The 18,232-nt window shown below is 40.6% G+C and overlaps 1 protein-coding gene across 3 annotated transcripts in view; it reads left to right on the forward strand.

Annotated features, from left to right (window-relative positions):
• Positions 1-1,355: 1,355 nt before the first annotated feature.
• daam2 (dishevelled associated activator of morphogenesis 2) overlaps positions 1,356-18,232 on the forward strand; it is a 101,959-nt gene continuing 85,082 nt past the window's right edge. The window contains exons 1-2 of one of the 3 annotated variants that reach the window (XM_086049346.1): positions 1,356-1,552; positions 10,683-10,775. The gene's annotated coding sequence lies outside the window, so the exon portion shown is untranslated. Of the gene's footprint in view, positions 1,553-1,606; positions 1,720-10,682; positions 10,776-18,232 lie in introns of those variants that run through there. The other 2 variants (XM_086049347.1, XM_086049348.1) reach the window with 2 other exon arrangements.

The raw sequence follows: 18,232 nt of genomic DNA on the forward strand, positions 1-18,232 counted from the left end.
TAAATTTAGTTAGTTTTAAAAAAGGGGCTTTGTTAGTTTTTATTAGTTGTAGTTTTATTTAAAAAATACACACTTAGTTTTAGACAATTTTCATATTAGTTTTCATGTTTTTTTCATTGTTTTAATACCTGTGTGCAGGGTTTAAAAACACCATGGTAAATATTGTGTGGCATATATTCAACAAAAATATTATTTTTAAACATTTTCATAATTCAGGGTACAGTTTAACAGTCCACAGACTTTGAAATACAGTGCAGAGCATAATACTATTTAAATTGGATGCATGCACCCTAATAAAAAGCTAGGATGCCCTGTTTACCAAGTTGCCAAGACCTACAAGTTCAGACAAAAAAGTCACCTGTTTTCAAACATTATCTTTGAGGGCGTTTGTCCTATCGGCTTCAAACACGTACACAAGAAACAGTGAAGCCTTCTGATTAAAGTACCATCTGAAAAACATAATCCAGACTGAAGGATTTCATGCTCCAAGCAGAAGAGGGGAGAATTTATCCATGCTTTTATCTCCAGTAGACTTGGTTATTGTAGTGGTCTTCTTACTGGACTCCCTCATCAAACAGCTGCAGCTCATTCAAAACGTTGCAGCAGGTTCTGACCAGAATAAAGAGATCAGAACATATTACCCAGTCGTAAAGGGTTTACACTGGCTCCCAATTAAGATATAGACACATTTAAAATTCTGCTACTGGTTTATAAATCACTGAAAGGTTTGGGTCCTGAATACATTAAAGAAATGTTGGTTTAATATAAGCCCTGTAGGATCTCTGAGATCTGCAGACTTGGGTCAATTACTGGAGCCCAGAGTTCCGTAGTAAGTAAACATGGTGAAGCTGCATTTAGCTGCTATGCTGCACACAAATGAAATAAACTGCCAACAGAAGTTAAATCAGCAAGTAAAAAAATGCCTTTAAATCCAGGTAATCCCCTCACACACACACACACACCTTTGATTACATTTAATTATGTTTTTAAAATGTTCTGTTAATGTGTTTAATTGATGTCAATGTACATTCTGGTAATTTTTGTAAACTATTTTTGTTTCCTCTGCTTAATTGCTTCCGAATGTCGTTAACACTTTGTAAATGTTTGTCGGTATTGTCTGTGCTTAGTGACTAAGCAAAGCAGTCAGTTTGGTTTGGTTGTCAAACCGCTAAAATGTGGCTAAATGTAAGACTAACATGTGCAACTTTAAAATGTATGTTTAGTGCACAACGGAATTCTCGACTTGCGCTATTTCAGATCGAAATGCTGTAAATGTCTCTCACACACACACGCACACACGGCCAGAGCGCCGTAGCTTTAAGAAGGGAGGCGTGGTGCTGCTGTTATGAGCGACTTGACAGTCCCTCTGCAGTCCACTATCATTCAGCTGAATGAGCAGCTCATTCCAAGCAGGACGTCGCCACCACTGTCCCACAGTATATTCATCCGGTGACAACATTAAGGGATTATTATTGTCATCATCATTACCACCACCACCACCACCACCATTATTGCCGATCAGAACCCGGTTTCTCCGTAAAGAACCGAGGCGGTAAGCACCGATTTTACTTCATTTTACCTGGTGAACGAGCGTGAGGTGGTCGGGTTGTGATGGTGCTGTCACCCCCGGGCTGTGCCTTCATCAGCCGGGGAGGTAGCAGCAAGACTGCTGCCGTCTGCGTGGAGGTGGCACACGTACGTTTGAGGGCTTTACTGCAAGTAAGGACTCGTGTGATATTGTTTTTACGTTTTCAAACCCTATTCACACCACCTCTGTGTTGCTCCAAAATGAAAACGGGAGCCTTGTGGATGCTGTTATGCGACATCTCTTTGAAGCATGTGAAAAGGATGCCAACGTTAGCTCGCTACGAGCACCAACCGTTAAAAAAAAACGTCTTTTGACGTCAGGTCTTAATAACGTTAGCTGTTTTATACACTTGATTGTACGATTTTTACCGCGACAGTCTAGTATTCTTTTTTTTTTATATGCTTAAATGCCAACGAGCTTTCTTTTTACATGGATACGCTAAATGTATTTGTATTTGTCTGCAGAATACTCAAATGTCTAATTTGATGCTAGTTTGGTGGAGTACCCATAGAGGGCACTGTACCTCCTTATTAACAACCATCCATGTCGGACATGTTGAGCAATGAGTGAAGCTTGAGTAAAGTTAGAGTTTGAATCATATCATGTCAGGAGAATTTCATATAGCACATAATACACTGTCTTTACATGTGATTAAAAGCAACGTATGCTCAGTAGGCCATTTCTAGGCCCTCAAGCGTGCCATGCAAGACCCCCCCCCCCAAACAAACAAACAAACAAACAAGCAAAACAACACTGGCCGATAGATAAGCAAAGGTATCTTTTTATTAAATAACTGACATGAAATAGCACATAACCACAAACACTTAAAGAAAACAGTTTATACTTGGTTAGTTTACTTTAATTTGGGCATGCAAGTAAAGAATTGTGTGTGCCTACAAACACTCAGCATTTGAATGCTGTGTGGAATAATTAATGGACAGCCATTTTGCAGATACAACTTCAGTGCTTCATAATATTTTCAGTGCATTCATATTATTATTTTGTTTAATGTAATATCTTTCTGTTACAAACACAAATTACTAACAATTTGGATGGATGGCTACATCAATCTGAGAGCAGAAATAAGGTTGGTATCCAGAGCTGGGCATTTTACTAAAATTTCCCGGTCCGTTTCTCGCCTTTAGCCTGCAGCCAGGGTACCATTCAGCTGTCCGTCTATTTGTCTGGCCGGAACAAATAGTTATCGCCTATAGGCCAGTCCGCCATTATAAACGGGTTTCCGTTTGTGTTTCCGTCTACAAACTTCCACTCGCACCCCGACCCCGGTGAGCGAATTTTGAATATGATATTTAGAACCCTGGAGCCTCAGTTGCAGCCAATGTGTGTGTGTGTGTGTGTGTGTGTGTGTGTGTGTATGTATGTATATATACAGTATGTATGTGTATCGATATGTATGTTTTTCAGGATCTGTTGGTTTCTTTGCATGTTTCTCAATATAAGATGCTACATTCCTGTTACTGTGTCTACAGTGGCTGTTTACCTACTTGCAAGCCTCCATAGCTCTTAAAACTCAATCTGTAAATCAAACAGGATGGGGAGGTATCGAGCCATTTAATCCCACTGAACATCTGGCAGCGATGCGGCAATGTGTCCTCTTGCTCAGCTGATCAGGCTTTACAAGCTGTGCACCATGCCAAGCACACAGTTGTCCCCTCCTCCTCCTCACCCACACAGCTTTGCAGTTAGCATCTGCCACATTCCACCTTATGGGTCAAGACTCTGTTGCTTGTGAGCGTCGTGTAAGACCTCTAATGTTTGGTTAGGATGGAATAGATCATGACACGGAAATGAAATTTTTGTTGTTAATCCAAGGATGTAACGACTGCCTCGAGTCTAACAACACTTTCGTGTCACTAAATGTCTGAAAAATCTGACCAATCTCCATCATAAATTCATGCAATAGTGGCTTCACGTCGTGGTTGTCCTTTTACCAGACCTCCGTGTCATGGGCAGCCGAGCAGCTCAACGTATCATGCAATTTTAAGATTTCTAGAGTTAACTATAGGCATATACATGATGATATATAACCTCTAGCACAACGGCGATCAAACCTCTTATGAAATATGAGTTATTTTGGTTGATATTTTAAGACGCCTGATTCACCAAAACACCGCCTTTCCCCGTTGAGGCTGCTGAGCCTCTTTCATGACGTCGTCCCAAAGCCGGCAGCGAACACCGCCCACCAAACAGTAAGTGCTGGCTTCTGGCAAAAGTGGGCGTGTGTTTACTCGGCAGGGGCAGTACGGGGTTGGCTCCTCACATTTTGACGTCACAATGTGATGACCTGGTCATTTTCTTGGATGGGGCGGGGCTGGTGCTTAGTGAGGAGGAATGAGTGGGAATGCTTTATGATGGATGAACAGAGGAAAACACCACTTAGTTTTTGCTGAGGAAAAAATCATTTTAACATGGCTAAAAGCTCAAAAAAGTTGATTCAACACGATACATCTACCGGTACTTTAAATCACAAATGTAGCTTCTCTGTACTTTCATAGGTGTGTACTCATTTTTAAAGCACTACAACATGAAATGAAATAGAAAAAGAAAAATCTTTGTGTGTGTCCATTGACAAATCTCCTTTGGAATAAATATTTGTGGGGGTGTTTTGTTTTATAGTGTGCTGCAGAAAAGGAATACTGTATCATCTAACTAAAGAAGTTAGTGTGTACGTGTAAGCCACATGAAGAATTAAGCTTCAAAACTGTAAATAAATCACACATATGAAACAGGAGGTTTACCTTCCAGTTCGTCTGGAGCAGCTGTTGCAGGAGTTTGGCAGAAACTATTTTTAGGTCCAATGTTTTGATTAGCTAGCAGTGCACAGTTCTCGTTCAGCTACCTGTGCGTTTCCGAAGAGAGGGAGGAAAGAAAAATAGGTCTGGTCCAAGAGTAACAAAGCCCCTTGGCTGATGTGGGCTGCTTCTGACTATACCCTTGCTGACTGAGGAGGATATAGAGGATTGTGTTGTGTGCACATTACTGGGGTGGAAAGATGACTTTGAAGCCTTGCTTAAATGACATGGTGGCATATACTGGCAGGTAATCAGGCAGACTGCACTTGGCGCTGGTGTGTGCCCAGTACAAGCTTTTCTGCCACAGAGCAGGAATGTGTGGCACAGGATCATTGTACAGCCATGTTTACGCAAAGTGGAGTACTTAATTTCAGCATGGTTTTGGTCAACAGGTGGGATCAAGCCAGCATGGTACAGTGTAATCTCTTGTTGATTTTTAAAGAATCAAGAAAGCTGTGGTGGACAATCACCATATAGTTTTACGATACTTTACTTGACATATGGCTGTTTATTACAAAAAGATGATGACCAATCTTAAGCAAACATGTTTTCTTCCCATTCCATTCCCGATGGCATACACAAGTGATGATTCTTCATCACCCAATCTGTCATTTCTATGCTTCTGTAAAATCCGTATCTCACTTGAGCGGCGAAGGTTTGCAAGTGTGTGTGCACTTAGCGAATGTTTTTTTTTTTTTTTTTTTTTTTGGGTCACGGTCCATTCAATGATGCAAATAGTTGCAAAGACGTTCGCCAGACATTCCCAGACAGTTTTAATGGTCACAAACAGTTTTTCTTGTCACCATAAAATTTTGAACATGGTCAAAATTTCTTTACAAAAAATGTTGGGACCATTAAAATTGTTGGCAAACGTCTTGGCGACTGTTTACAACCTTGAACGAACCCTGATGAAAAAACATTCACTACTTGCGCACAAACTTGCAAACCTTCGCTGCTCAATGAGATTCGGCCTTAAGGGAAGGGTGACAAAACGACAGTGTAGTATAAACGAGGTTGCCACTGTGCAGTCCAGTTTCACTCATTGACTTTTCTATGGCTCTGTTTGGATTGGCAAATCCTGATCAGGCTTGTGTTTCCTGCACAGGGTCTACTGTGTAGGCGGGGCGGTTATGGCTGCATCAGTTATGTAGAGATAGCATGACATTATAACACCAAGTCCTCATGTAACATGTCAACACAAGCGTGCATTTCTCTGTTGTTATCCAATTTATTTATATAGTGTTATTATAATTAGCCCCATCCTACACAGTTTTAACAGTATAAACACAAAAATTGTACCATGTCGAACTGAACCAAAATGAACTGTTTATTATGTGGCGTGGGCTGAGGTTTTCTTATTCCTACTGAGTACAAATGTTTAGCTTGGAATTTTATTTTTTACCACTCCTCAGGCCCTTAAGGTGGACTCTAATCGTCGTGCAGGAAAGGCATTTTGCTTAAATGTGTGAATACACAATTTAGGTTTGCCATGGAAAATATTTGATTGAAACGATGAGTTGCTAGTTGCATCCGAGTCAGTAGACAGTCTGACAATTTCGGTAAAATTGTCTTGTCTCGACTTTTCTCTTACAGATTCTAATCATCAAGAATCCCCATGTCATTAACTTGCATTGTTAGTCACAGTATGCCTACGACCTCTTACTGTTTCAGTCTGCTCTTCCTCTATGTGGTGGCAATACAGGCTGCTTGCATGCTTACTGCAATTCCTGGCACAGGGTTTAAGAAAGAAGTCTGGGAGTAATTAGCTCTAAGGCATAATCTTATTCCAGACACCACATGTTGCGTCTGTTAAAAGTGATTTTCTCCCCCGCCCCCCACCTCGCCCCCAATGTCATCTAAAGCCCTCTCATACCAGTCCTTAGTCATAGATGGTGTTTATGACCTCATGTCCAAACCTAACCCCTAATACACTGATTTTAACTTTATGATTACACTAAAAACATAGCAAAGTGGGTCCTGAGCTTAGGGCTGGGCGATATGACTGAAAAGTATATCACGATATCAGTGTTTCATATTGGTCGATATCGATATATATTGAATTTTATTTCTTTTTTCAAACTATTGAAAATAATGACCTGAAGAAAAATACATTTAGGTTATTTTATTTTTACATAATACTTGACCTTTAGTAAGAGGTCAATGCAACTATGAAAGAGTGAAATAAACTGGTCGATATAAAGATTAAATGAACTCCATTTTAAAGATAATGTGCTTAGAAGGGTTGAGAAATGTTTGAAAAACCGTCACAATTAAGTATTTCATATCAGTCAATATTGATAATTATTGATTTTGTTTTAAATCTTTTCTTTAAATAACAGTTAACTGTTTTTTGTACATCGTTATGTAGTGTTATGTGCAGTTTGTCCTCCGTCAGTGCATTGTAAATGCTTATCGGCATTAGGTCTACCCCAAAGCAGTTGTTGACACCTTAGCCTTCATTCAATGTTCATCCAGTGTAAGTGAACGAATACTCTCTTGCAGTGCATACATCATCGTTGACCAACCGTCTTAGGACTACTTTATCTTTTCAGCGGACTCATTATTGCCATAGTCCATTCGTATTTTACTTGATTGAGTTTACCTTGAGTGCGATGCCGGTGTCGGATAAGGCTAACTACTGCTAGCATGTGAAAGACAAGAACTCCTCTACTTGTACACCATGGTTCGAGCAAAGTTACGGTACTCGTTCGCTGGATGCGAGCATAGCGCACGGCCGCCGGGCCCGCGAGCATGCTCCGTTGAGTTAACAGCTTCTTCTTGTTGGTTTAAATGCTTCTTCTTTGGTTTAAAAGCTTCTTCATGTTTGGAGGCGGAAGCGCGCGCTGCCTACATCACGAACCATGCTGCGATCGGGTTTGTTTTTCCTTTTTTTTTTTCTATCGAACGTTTTATTGAAGTCATTTTGTATTGGTATCGATCACGTGTCAATCGTGACACATATCGATATCGAATTATCGGCCATTGTTTTTTAAGCCTGAGGCACCCATATTTCTGGCTCCATGAAATACATTCCCATAACATGTATTTTTACTTTACCAAATATCTGAATAGAAGTACATAAATTACGTGCTACTGTAACATAACCTGTTCATTCTCCCCCAGCTGTTAGGCAGTAAGCTCCACACTAAGGACCACAATGTACAGAGCTTACAAGAAGTGTCAACAATCATCAATGTCTCATGTAAAATTTCAGTGGATTAACAAAAAAAAGTCATTTTTATGAGTGATTACAATAAATGCACATTTTCAAGTACCAATCCAAATTTTGCCGTCTAAAAGCGGATATTTAAAAAAAAAAAATCCATTGTGTTCTTCTCCGGCTCGTGGTTGAGCCAAGTGTGAAACGGTTGGGTTGAAAATCAGCACCTCCAAATCTGAGACCATGGTCCTCAGTCGCAAAAGGGTCGAGTGCCCTCTCCAGATCATGGATGAGATTCTGCAGTGGAGCAGTTCAGGTATCTTGGGGTCTTGTTTGCGAGTGGGGTTAGGATGGAACGGGAGATCGACAGGTGGATCGGTGCAGCATCTGCTGTGATGCAGACTCTGTATCGGTCTGTCGTGGTGAAGAAGGAGCTGAGCCGAAAGGCGAAGTCCCGATTCAACGGTCAATCTACGTTCCTACCCTCACCTATAGTCATGAGTTGTGGGTCAGTATTAGTATTATTGTGGACGATAAGTTACTGCACAACCCTATTGCTTACCGACTTATTGACTGGCAGTGTCTGAACCTCCATATTCTACTTTTATTCTGGCAGCATTATGGTTTTTAATATTTGATTGTTGAAATGTATTCATTGATTCAAACTCGTTTACATCTGCATTGCGATCCCCTATCGCAAATAAGAATGGGGATTCTCAAGAAAAAAAAAATACTTTTTCCCATTCTTGAGTATTACAATCCCTCCACATTTTGTAAAATATCAGTCTGACCCTGATCATTTTACTGGAGGGAATTGGCTTCTTTAAAATAAGATACCCTTCATTAGTTCCATAATTGGGAAATGTGCAACATTTCACAGCAATAGTGGATCGAGGAGGAAAAAATGCATTCCAGTAGGGCAACAGTATACTTATTGTATGTACCCATTGTATAACATGATATACATTTTTACTACCATTTTAGTTTAACATTTATTTTGTTGCCCTTATTGCGACCAGGCCATTGACATAAACGTGGTTTATGCTTGTAGGCATGTACATTCGTGGAAAGTGAAAATGTGGGCAATGCGGAGGGGCTTGGTTGTAGAAATGACGCAATTTCACCGCGTGTAGCCGTACGGACCTCACAGACATGGCAAACCAAGCAACCACTGTGCCTGCAGAGTTTCCTCGGCTAGCTATGAACTGGTGATGCCCCAATTCCAAAGCTAAATCAACTTTAAGAAGCATTGCTGGACTTTGTTGAGCATCTGAAGACTTCTTCAAAACAACTGAACCACTGTCCTTGAATGTTTTTGGTTATCCAATTAATGTTTCAATTGATTAAATAAATGACACTTAATTCAAGGCTATTTAATCTGGTTTGACCAAGAGGAATCAGTCTGCAGGTTTTGTTGATGGGGTACTTTTAGACAGCGCTAAAGCTGTTCTAAGCTCTGCTAGGACATACCTAAGTTTGAGAGGAAGAGCTGCATACCAGGAGTGTCTGATAGGGCAAAGACCTCTTGGCATCGGATGAGAATGTGGCTCAACCAGCTGCAAAGTTGAATTTTAACATTCGTCATACACTGTATGTCCCAGTCTATCGCTGAATGGAAAAACATTCTTTTGACTTGAAGATGCGTTACAGAACATTGTAGGAGACTTATACCACCACTTAACCTGTTTCTTGCCCCTCAGTCTCATACTAATTTATTCTGATTCCCCCTCTTATTCCAGATGTGGTGAAACGATTTCCAGACTGTGAGACCAATTAAAATCCCATCAATCACAGCTATTCTACCTTGCGATCTTGCGACCTGTTCTTTGCCATTCATGATATTTCATTGTTAGATAGGCTTTTGCTCGTTAAGGCCACTGCTGTGTTTTGGGAATAGTAGCTCACAACTAGCCTGGAAATCCAGACTCATCGCTGTACCAGTGATTGAGTCTGGTCACAGTCGAATCAAGGACATTCCTGAGGCAGGGCAAACCTGAGCAAACAAACAACAAAATGAACCAATGAGCGAAGAGCGGACGTGACGTCAGGGGAAAAATCACTTCTTCTCATGAAATAAGTGTTTCCAGTGCTGTCACCTGCTGGGGTTTTAATGATTCTATGTGTTTCTGGTTACTTAAAACGGATTAAATGCTGAATGATGTTAACAAACTATCGTCTCTCCTCCGCGGCAGAAGATTGACGTTGCTCACGAAGTATACGTCACAGCAAATAAGCAAATTTATTTGCACTGTTCATTTTGAACCGGGGTTGAGCCGCAGACGGGGGTCCAGACCCACTTTTTTTTCGGAAGAAATGCTCACAGCACGAACTCAATGATTTGACTCGCAGGTTTCCATCCTGCGATATAAGTTTAGTTCTTGGTTTCACCAGCCGTTTGTTCTGTTCCGATCTTGGAGCACATATGAAAGCGACCCAGATCAGATTTGAAAAAATCGGAATTGAGCCGTTCAGACTCTCATAAAAAAAATCAGATACAGGTCGCATACGGGAAAAAAAATAGGATCTGGGTTGTATTTGCCTGCAGTGCGAACCTAGCCTAAGACAAAAGCAGGCAAAATTGACTTGAATCCTCCACGTCCTGGTCAACATACCACCTCTTCAAGCTCCTTCCTTCAAGTAGAAAATATTGAACTATGCCGACTAAAACCAGCAGACATTCCAAAAGCCTCATCCTTCTTGCCATTAACTCCCTAAACAGTTGACTCAAAATTCCATTGTGACATTTTGCAATTTTTTTGTCAAATTTGCACATCCTCGTGTGACAATATTAATCATATTCATTATTGTCACTTCATCACTGTGGGTATTTGTATTTATACCTGTTGGTGATCACTATTCAACACTATTGGACATGTTTAAGTTCTCAAGCACCCTGCATCATTTGGGCAGTCGTCATTATTACTGCACTACTGGTTCCGCATCATCTGTACAATTGCCATTGAATCTTAATTACCACACTACTGGTCACTTCATTTTGCCTCCGACTCTGCATCATTGGCTTACCTGTTCGGTACTACCACAATAATGGTATCCTTACATTACTTAACAACACTCTTTACCTATGAGTTAAGTGATGTCCTTTATGCTCTTTTTCTTACAGTTGCTTGCTGCAATACTAGAGTGGCTCAAACTTCCGGAGACAAATTTCTTGTATGTTTTTACATACCTGGCCATAAAGCTGACTCTGATACTGGTAAGGATTGCTCTCAATGTTTTGAAGATGTATTTGCCCTTGAGATGATATCTCACTGGTGGTCTATTTGCTGTAAATTGCATAATATTAGTCCTGTTTTGAGCTGACATAAATTGACAGGGAATCAGCCACTAGGTACACACTGTGATTTTAAAAGAATGATCCTTCATTGGTCTTAATTTAGTGTTTTATGACTAATTTTTGATCCATGTACAGCAATTTGTATGCAGCGGTGGTTGTTTTACAGTGCTCTATAAATAACATTGAGTTGAGTTGACTAATGCAGTGTGATTCAGTACAGAACCAAATTTAAGATAGGGAGACTCTGCAAGGTTGGATTTATTTTACCGGTCTCATCACGTACTTACACGGCCCCTTGTTGCCAGGAAGAGTTAATGGGGTACATTTTGTACATGCCCCCAAAGAACAATAAAAATAGGCAAGCCATGGACACACTAGGCTGCTTGGATGACAAACCAAGGTCTGACAGACCCAAGCAGAAAAAAGTTAAACACACACACTGTGCTGTTCTCTGTTTTAAATATAAAATGCATATTGGAAAGAAAGAAAAACACTGCCCCCTAATACACAATTGGGTCTTGAAGTGACTGCACTCTCCACCCTGCTTTTCCTTCCTTTTTCCCAGCCTTGGTTCACTTAACCTTCCACACCTTTTTACCTCCAGCCCACAATTTACATGGGTTGTGTAGATTCCGTGTCTCCATGCAGTCACAGGTAGAATCCATCAATATTCTGCAGGATGAAGTTTGAGAGACCAGCGAATCCATTCTTAGACCTCCTCCCCCCCTTATACTGAGCTAATAATACCCCAAGCTACAGAGAATGCACCACATTTGTTCTTTCAGTAGAAGCAAAGGGACGGATTGGGTGGTGGAGGTGATTGTGGGGCTCCATTTGGGACATGTGCGTTTGATACTTTACTGAGCACAAAGCAGCTCTTTCACTTGGGATCTGGAGCACATATGGAATAGTTTATCAAAACTCCATAACGTCAACCCCACAGTGTTCTCTTGCCAACAGGTTCCCCTTCACCTACACATCTCAAATTCAGTGTGCCACTGAACTGAGCTTTTTAAGTTGGACCTGGCACTGGACATGTGCTGTTACGTTTGTTTGTTTTTTAGCTTTGTATTTTCAGCATTTGTCTGTCTTGTCGATGATTTTGTCCACCTGTGTGCATTCCACCCCCTTGTGTTAGCCAATCAGCTCCCTCCTCCCTTGTGTGTCTCGTCCAGGTGTTTCTCATTGTCTTGTCAGTATGCTTCTATTTAAGTTCCTAGTTTTTGTTCTGTCCTTGTCGCATCATTGTCTCTGTCATGTTCTTTGTTTTGCCTGGAGTTGTGTTTTGGTTCTCTAGTGTTTCTTTGCTACTTTGAGTTTTGGACTTTTCAAGATTTGTTTGTGCTGGATTTGTTAATAAATAGTTTCTTCAGTACCCCCTGCTTCTCCTGCCTCCCTGCATTTGGGTCCTCTATCCCACAACCGTGACATGTGCTCCTCAGTACTTTCCGGATCAGAAATATATGTTATCCAAATGCAACCCAAACCAATATTTCAATATTTCTTTTCTGCTCTTAAATGTTAGTCTATACAGTGGTACCTCTGCTTACAAACGTCTCTTCATACGGAATTTTCAAGTTACGAAACACCTCAACAGGAAAATATTGCCTCTTATTACGAAAGAAATTTCTGGATAAGAAAGGTGAAAATACAGAATGGGCTGCTACTCGCAGCTCCAGAGTTTCCTGAACGCAACATACTCATAGCTGCTCTGCCATTGGCTATTACGTAGCATCTTCTTAGCATCTCATTGGCTAAGAGGGACCTCTACCGTATGTGTCTATGTGTGTAGATAGATAGATATGTGATAGATATGTCTATGCAGCGTCGTTATTCGCCCCTCGGGCCATGAGGTGTTCCCATAGTTTTACGTGAATAAGAAACGAGGAAAAGAAAAAACAAAAAAAGGAGAAAATGTTTTGTTTTTTTTGTCTTTACAAACAAAGCAAGAGATAATAGAAATGTATGAAAAAGGGATGCGTTTGGTTGATCTCGCCAAAGAATATGACCGCAATGTATCGACAGTCGCCATGTTATCAGTTCTTTACAAAACGCCAGGCAAAAAACACTTCTGAGGGAGAACATGAACCAAAGAGGGCAAAAAGCGATGAGGACGCCAATTAAAAGGTAAACGACCATCTTTATTCTTTACTTTATTCTTTGTTTTTTACATTATGCACAACTCTCAGTTATTGTGCAATAATCTAATTGTAACATGTATTTGTTACATTTTTAGCTGCATTTTTATGCTTGGTAAAACATTTATGTCTGAATATTGGTGGGGGCTGGGAACGGATTAGGGCATTTACATGGAAAACGTCTCTACTTACAACATTTTCTACTTCAGAAATTTCTTCCAGAACCAATTAATTTCTTCCAGAACCAATTAATTTCGTAAGTAGAGGTACCACTGTATGTGCAAGTTGGTTTGACAGACCTTAATTTTTAACAGCAAATTACAACCTGGTTCCCCCCTTAAAGGTGGATCTTTGCTGAATGATGAAGGTCATTCTTGTGTTTTCACTTGGAACGTTGACGATTAGTTGATGTTACGTTATGTGGCCTTGAACTCAAGGTCTACATTTAGTGGGTTTGCTCCATGTCAAATTATAGAAAACCTATTTTAATGCTAACACTCTGTGCCTGTATGACATCAGCTTGAAAGATTGTCTTCTAAACTACACAGCTGTACGTAGATAACAGAGCAGCTTGGATGTTTATTTCTTGTCTTTCTGCATTCCTGCTTCTTATTTATAATATCCAGCATGGGGGGGGAAGGGGGGTTACTGCTATAAAAGGAAGTTTGAAGACATTCGCTGTCCCACTGGAAACAAGACACACATCCATTTTTTTTCTCAAGATGTAATCTCTTAAGAAGGACAGCAGTCAAAATGGAGAAAGAAGAGCATGATCTTATTTTTGCCCTCCCTCACCTCGTAGTCCCACCACATAACCATCAACGTGGCTGACTACCACTGAATTCTTGTGCAGTATTTTGCAACTAAATTCCATGAGCTGCTGACCGTCTGCAACTAGTTTGGCTGAGATTCGAAATGAATGAATCACAAGTGAACGAAGCAAAATTTCAGTCCAATGGCCAATTAAAATGCGATGTTATCGCTGCACCTCTTGACGTAATTTGTCTAGTCCAGTGTTTTTCAAACTGTGCGCCGCGAGATATTGTCAGGTGTGCCGTGGGAAATTATCTAATTTGTGTGCCTGTGCGGTCTAGCGCTCGTCAGCGTAATCATGTCTTTACTACATTGTAGTACTCTTCGATACCAGCAGGTGGCAGCAGCAGCAGGTAGCTTATTGTCTTTGTTTAGAGACAAGCGAATTAGTGACGCATGTTTATCCAAACAGGCCCATGTTTCACGCTGAGTATCAATATGAATAAAATACTTTTTTCTTTGCGTTTATTTAATTCCTATTCAATATGTTATAATATAATGTCATTCTTCAATGTTAAAAAAATGATTATACAAACAATATAACACTTATATTGTTAAAATAAGCTTTTTTTTCACAATTTCAGCTGCTGGTGTGGTGTGCCGCGGGATTTTTTCATTGAAATAAATGTGCCTTGACTCAAAAAAAATTGAAAAACACTGGTCTAGTCCACCTTCACCTTCCTTCATAATTGACAAACTTTTGACTTGTACTTTATATATCCTCAAAGTGTAGTATTCTCGATTGACGACTGATTGATGATGATTTTCCAAACGTTGTGCCCAGTGTCTTTTTCATTCATGGAGGAAGAGTAGCAAGCAGCATATCACTCCTCTGTTATGAGCCTGTAGTGTTATGCATTACATGAATGTTTCATTTTTAAAAAATGTTTTATTATTAAACTCATAATCCATCTAGTGGATTTTCAAATCCACTCTGCTTTATATTTGTGTTGTACACCACACGCAGAACGAGATCAAGCCCATGTAGGCATGGAAAGAGAGATGTCACAGTGAAAGGGGAATGCAAGGGCACCTCAGTAGTTAGGAAGTAGTCTGGCCTCTCTCCAACAACCAGTTGCCACTTTACATTTGTTCGCAGATGAGCTACTGCCGCTCAGTGACTGAGCCTCAAATTCTTAACTTTCCCACCGGATAAAGGATATCCTTAGATATTGAGGTGACAAAAAGTAATTTCATGATGCATTTGACTTAAGAACATTGTGGTTGTGATCCTTTGTTTTTTAAATTCGTTTTTAATGTTATTGTCCAACTAATTTTCTTCTGAGCCACCTAATATGTTACATACCATCTATAGTAAATACCGGTAGTCATTTTTACACAGTTCATCTACAAAACAGTGTTAGCATTTAAAATATGATTACAAGCAGAATGACTGAGCATGAACTTGTTTGGTCCGTGTTATTGTAACTGTCAGATCTTCCTCATTCCACGCTCCCTTCTTTTTGTCTCCTTGGTCCTTTTTGCTGCCCTGTGTGAATCCGTTTGTGTGTTTGATTGTGGGAAAATTTCCCTACATTCGTGAGAGTTACCCGCTCTCTGGACCGACTTTTCCCTGGAGGCCCCTTTGGCTCACAGAGACGGAGTCCCACCGCTGCTGTGGGACCCTTCTCCTAGCAACCCCTAGTGGTAGCAGAAGTAGCAGAATTCCTCTTTTGAGGACAATCCCTTTCACTTCCACTCTGGAGACTTAAAAATGCAATTGATCTTTTCAGAAGTAGGAGATTACTTAGATGTCTCAGCAATGTGATAAAAGGTCTTGACACAAAAAAATACTCACCTCCAGTTAGTCACTTCAGATGGAGACTAATACGCAGACATGGGTGTTACTGTGATGTACCGTTGGGGAATGTGCCACACTGCTGTCTTTTTCTCCAAAGCTGGACACTGAATTTGAAGCTAAAATGGGTTTGCAGTTGAGTAAATTAGATTTGTTGTCTGTACCGTCTATGTTTCTAGTATTGCCTTATTAAACTTACCTTGGTGTTTTCCGTATTTGGGTATTGAATTCCAGTCTTGCAGTCAGTCAATGCATTCTTTAGTCGTTTCTTTAGATTTGGTTCACTTTTCACCGTTGCGGTTTCAATGGGATTTCTGTAAAATAGTGCATGTACAGTATGTTGATCAAGAACCACATGGTTTATAGGTCTCATGGTCAAATTTGAAAAACATCAATGAGATTTAATGTGTATTTACACAGGTGGGCATCATCCGTCCATCAGTATTTCAGGCCAACCCACTTGGGCCCAGTCCGTCCCTTGTCAGCGACAGCCAATTGGCGTCCAGACCATATTTCCACATCGCACGCAGGTGCCGCACAAGCAGACAGACTGCCAAATAAAGCCAACAAATAAACTACAAACAACTGACACACACACACGCACACACCTGCATGTGATGTGGTACAGGTAAGTCTGTTCTCGACGCCATTTGGCTAACATGGACCGACTCGGCGGGCCTGAAATACTGACGAGAGCTCACATTCGGACTAAAACACTGACGAATGCCCACCTCTGTGGATTTATATTTGCTCATGTTGTTAACTACAATAACAACACTTTCTGATACACAAAGCCAAACAGTAAATAATCCATTTTAGCATCTTAACGCACTTGTGGTTGAGTTATACATTTCTTTCGAATCATATAATGTTGTAATGTGTGTAATGTGTAAAGGAAGGTAAAAATCACTGCCAGGCACCTTTACTCTCTTCTACTGGCTCTCACCCAAGAGCTAATGTGTCATTTGCGTTAACTGTCACCAGATGACAAACGAGTCTGTCTCTTGGCTATCAAGTAACAAAACAGATGAACATGGATCTGAATGCTGGACCTGAGGCATGGATCCTTCATCACTACTACATTTTTTTCCCCAAGAACTCCTTTTGACCAAGTGAAGGACCGCATGGTTGGAAACAGCTAAAGCATTCAGAGGCCTTATGAATAGAAGGCTGTCTCTAGAGAGCCTTACTAAAATGGGTTCTTTTGCTTTTATCCCTTTGGAGAGGCAGATTGATCTCACACAGCTTCACTTCAGATGGACTGTTGAAAAGCAAGGTGTTTATTTGTACAGCATTATAATGCACCATTTACCAGTTTTAGCATCTGTTGGTGTTCTCTATCATCCCTAAGCACCATAAGGCCATTCTCTCACCCTTTTTGTGCACAATATAGCCTCTAACCGTTGCTTCTTTTCACTGTTTGTTGGCCCTGAGCTCACCTTCCCTCTTCGATCAAACTCAAGTACAAGATTTTGACATAAATTTGAAGTCCTATATCTATTTGCAAGCTTTTGCAGATAGAATTATGGGTTAGTCAAGTGAAATGTATTCATATATTCCTTAATAACAAAAGAGTCTCTAAGGGCTTTTACAAGCCTACATTTGACAAATATCAACATCTCCTGATCTTAACCCCACAGGACGGGACCCTATCCGTCCCAAGATTTCGCATGTGGAAATCAGGTGACCCTTCGCAATGCTTCCTTAGTTACTCAGAACTAGATGGTGACACGGCAGTGGATTATCAATCCGTCACAGTACCCGACCATAGTAAATCCTGTCCCGTCCCGCTCCCAGTGAAAACAACTCCCACTCCTGTCCTACTCCCTTTCAGAATGACTCCCACTCCTGTACCATTCCCATTTTAGAAGTCAGCTACATTAAAAATGGCTGTGCACCTGTCAAGTGTTTTTTTTTTTTTTCCTACTGGATAATCCCGCTCCCGTGAGCTTTTTATCCTGTACTGTTCCAATTCCATGATTAAAACTAAAGTTAACTCCCATCCCGTGGGATTCCCGAAAAAATGTCAACCTCTACTTAGAATCCCCTCTTTTGCATCATGGAGTCTGTTAGAGGTGTTATTTGTTTTTGTTTTATGTTTCTCCCTGTTCTTTGAAATGAAGAAACTATTTGCTATTGGCATTCAGGAAGTGCGTGGGTAAACAAACAGCAAGCTGTTAGTGGTCAATTTCTTGTTCTCAGTTCCTAAAGGGTCAAATAAGGGTTACAGGCCCATTTTATGTCAAGTACCATCACTGACTGAAGCTGATGTTCATTCATTTTCATGGATAATAACACCACTTCGCTAATATGGTGCAGGTAGTGGTTGTTGTGTTGCGTTTTCAAATTGTGTTCGACGTAATCTAGAATTTTCCACTTGCCAATGTAACCAAAACAACAAGCTCTGCGTGTGTGTCTGCGAACAATGGAGTGATAGAGGGATGACGAAGCCGTGGGCCACATCATTGTGTGCCAAACCATCTGACTCAGTCTAAGCATCAAAGGTCCAAGAGGTGGATTTATTTGGGCCACTTTTGGTCTATCGGCCTCTTTTTCAACACATGGGCAAATCTGTCCCTTCCATACAGTATTTAAAAGTAATTGTTTCCTCAAGCTGTGAGCCATTG

The sequence above is a fragment of the Filicampus tigris genome, chromosome 13, assembly GCF_054856515.1.
Source record: "Filicampus tigris isolate MCC_2025a chromosome 13, RoL_Ftig_1.0, whole genome shotgun sequence".
Taxonomy (NCBI): Eukaryota; Metazoa; Chordata; class Actinopteri; order Syngnathiformes; family Syngnathidae; genus Filicampus; species Filicampus tigris.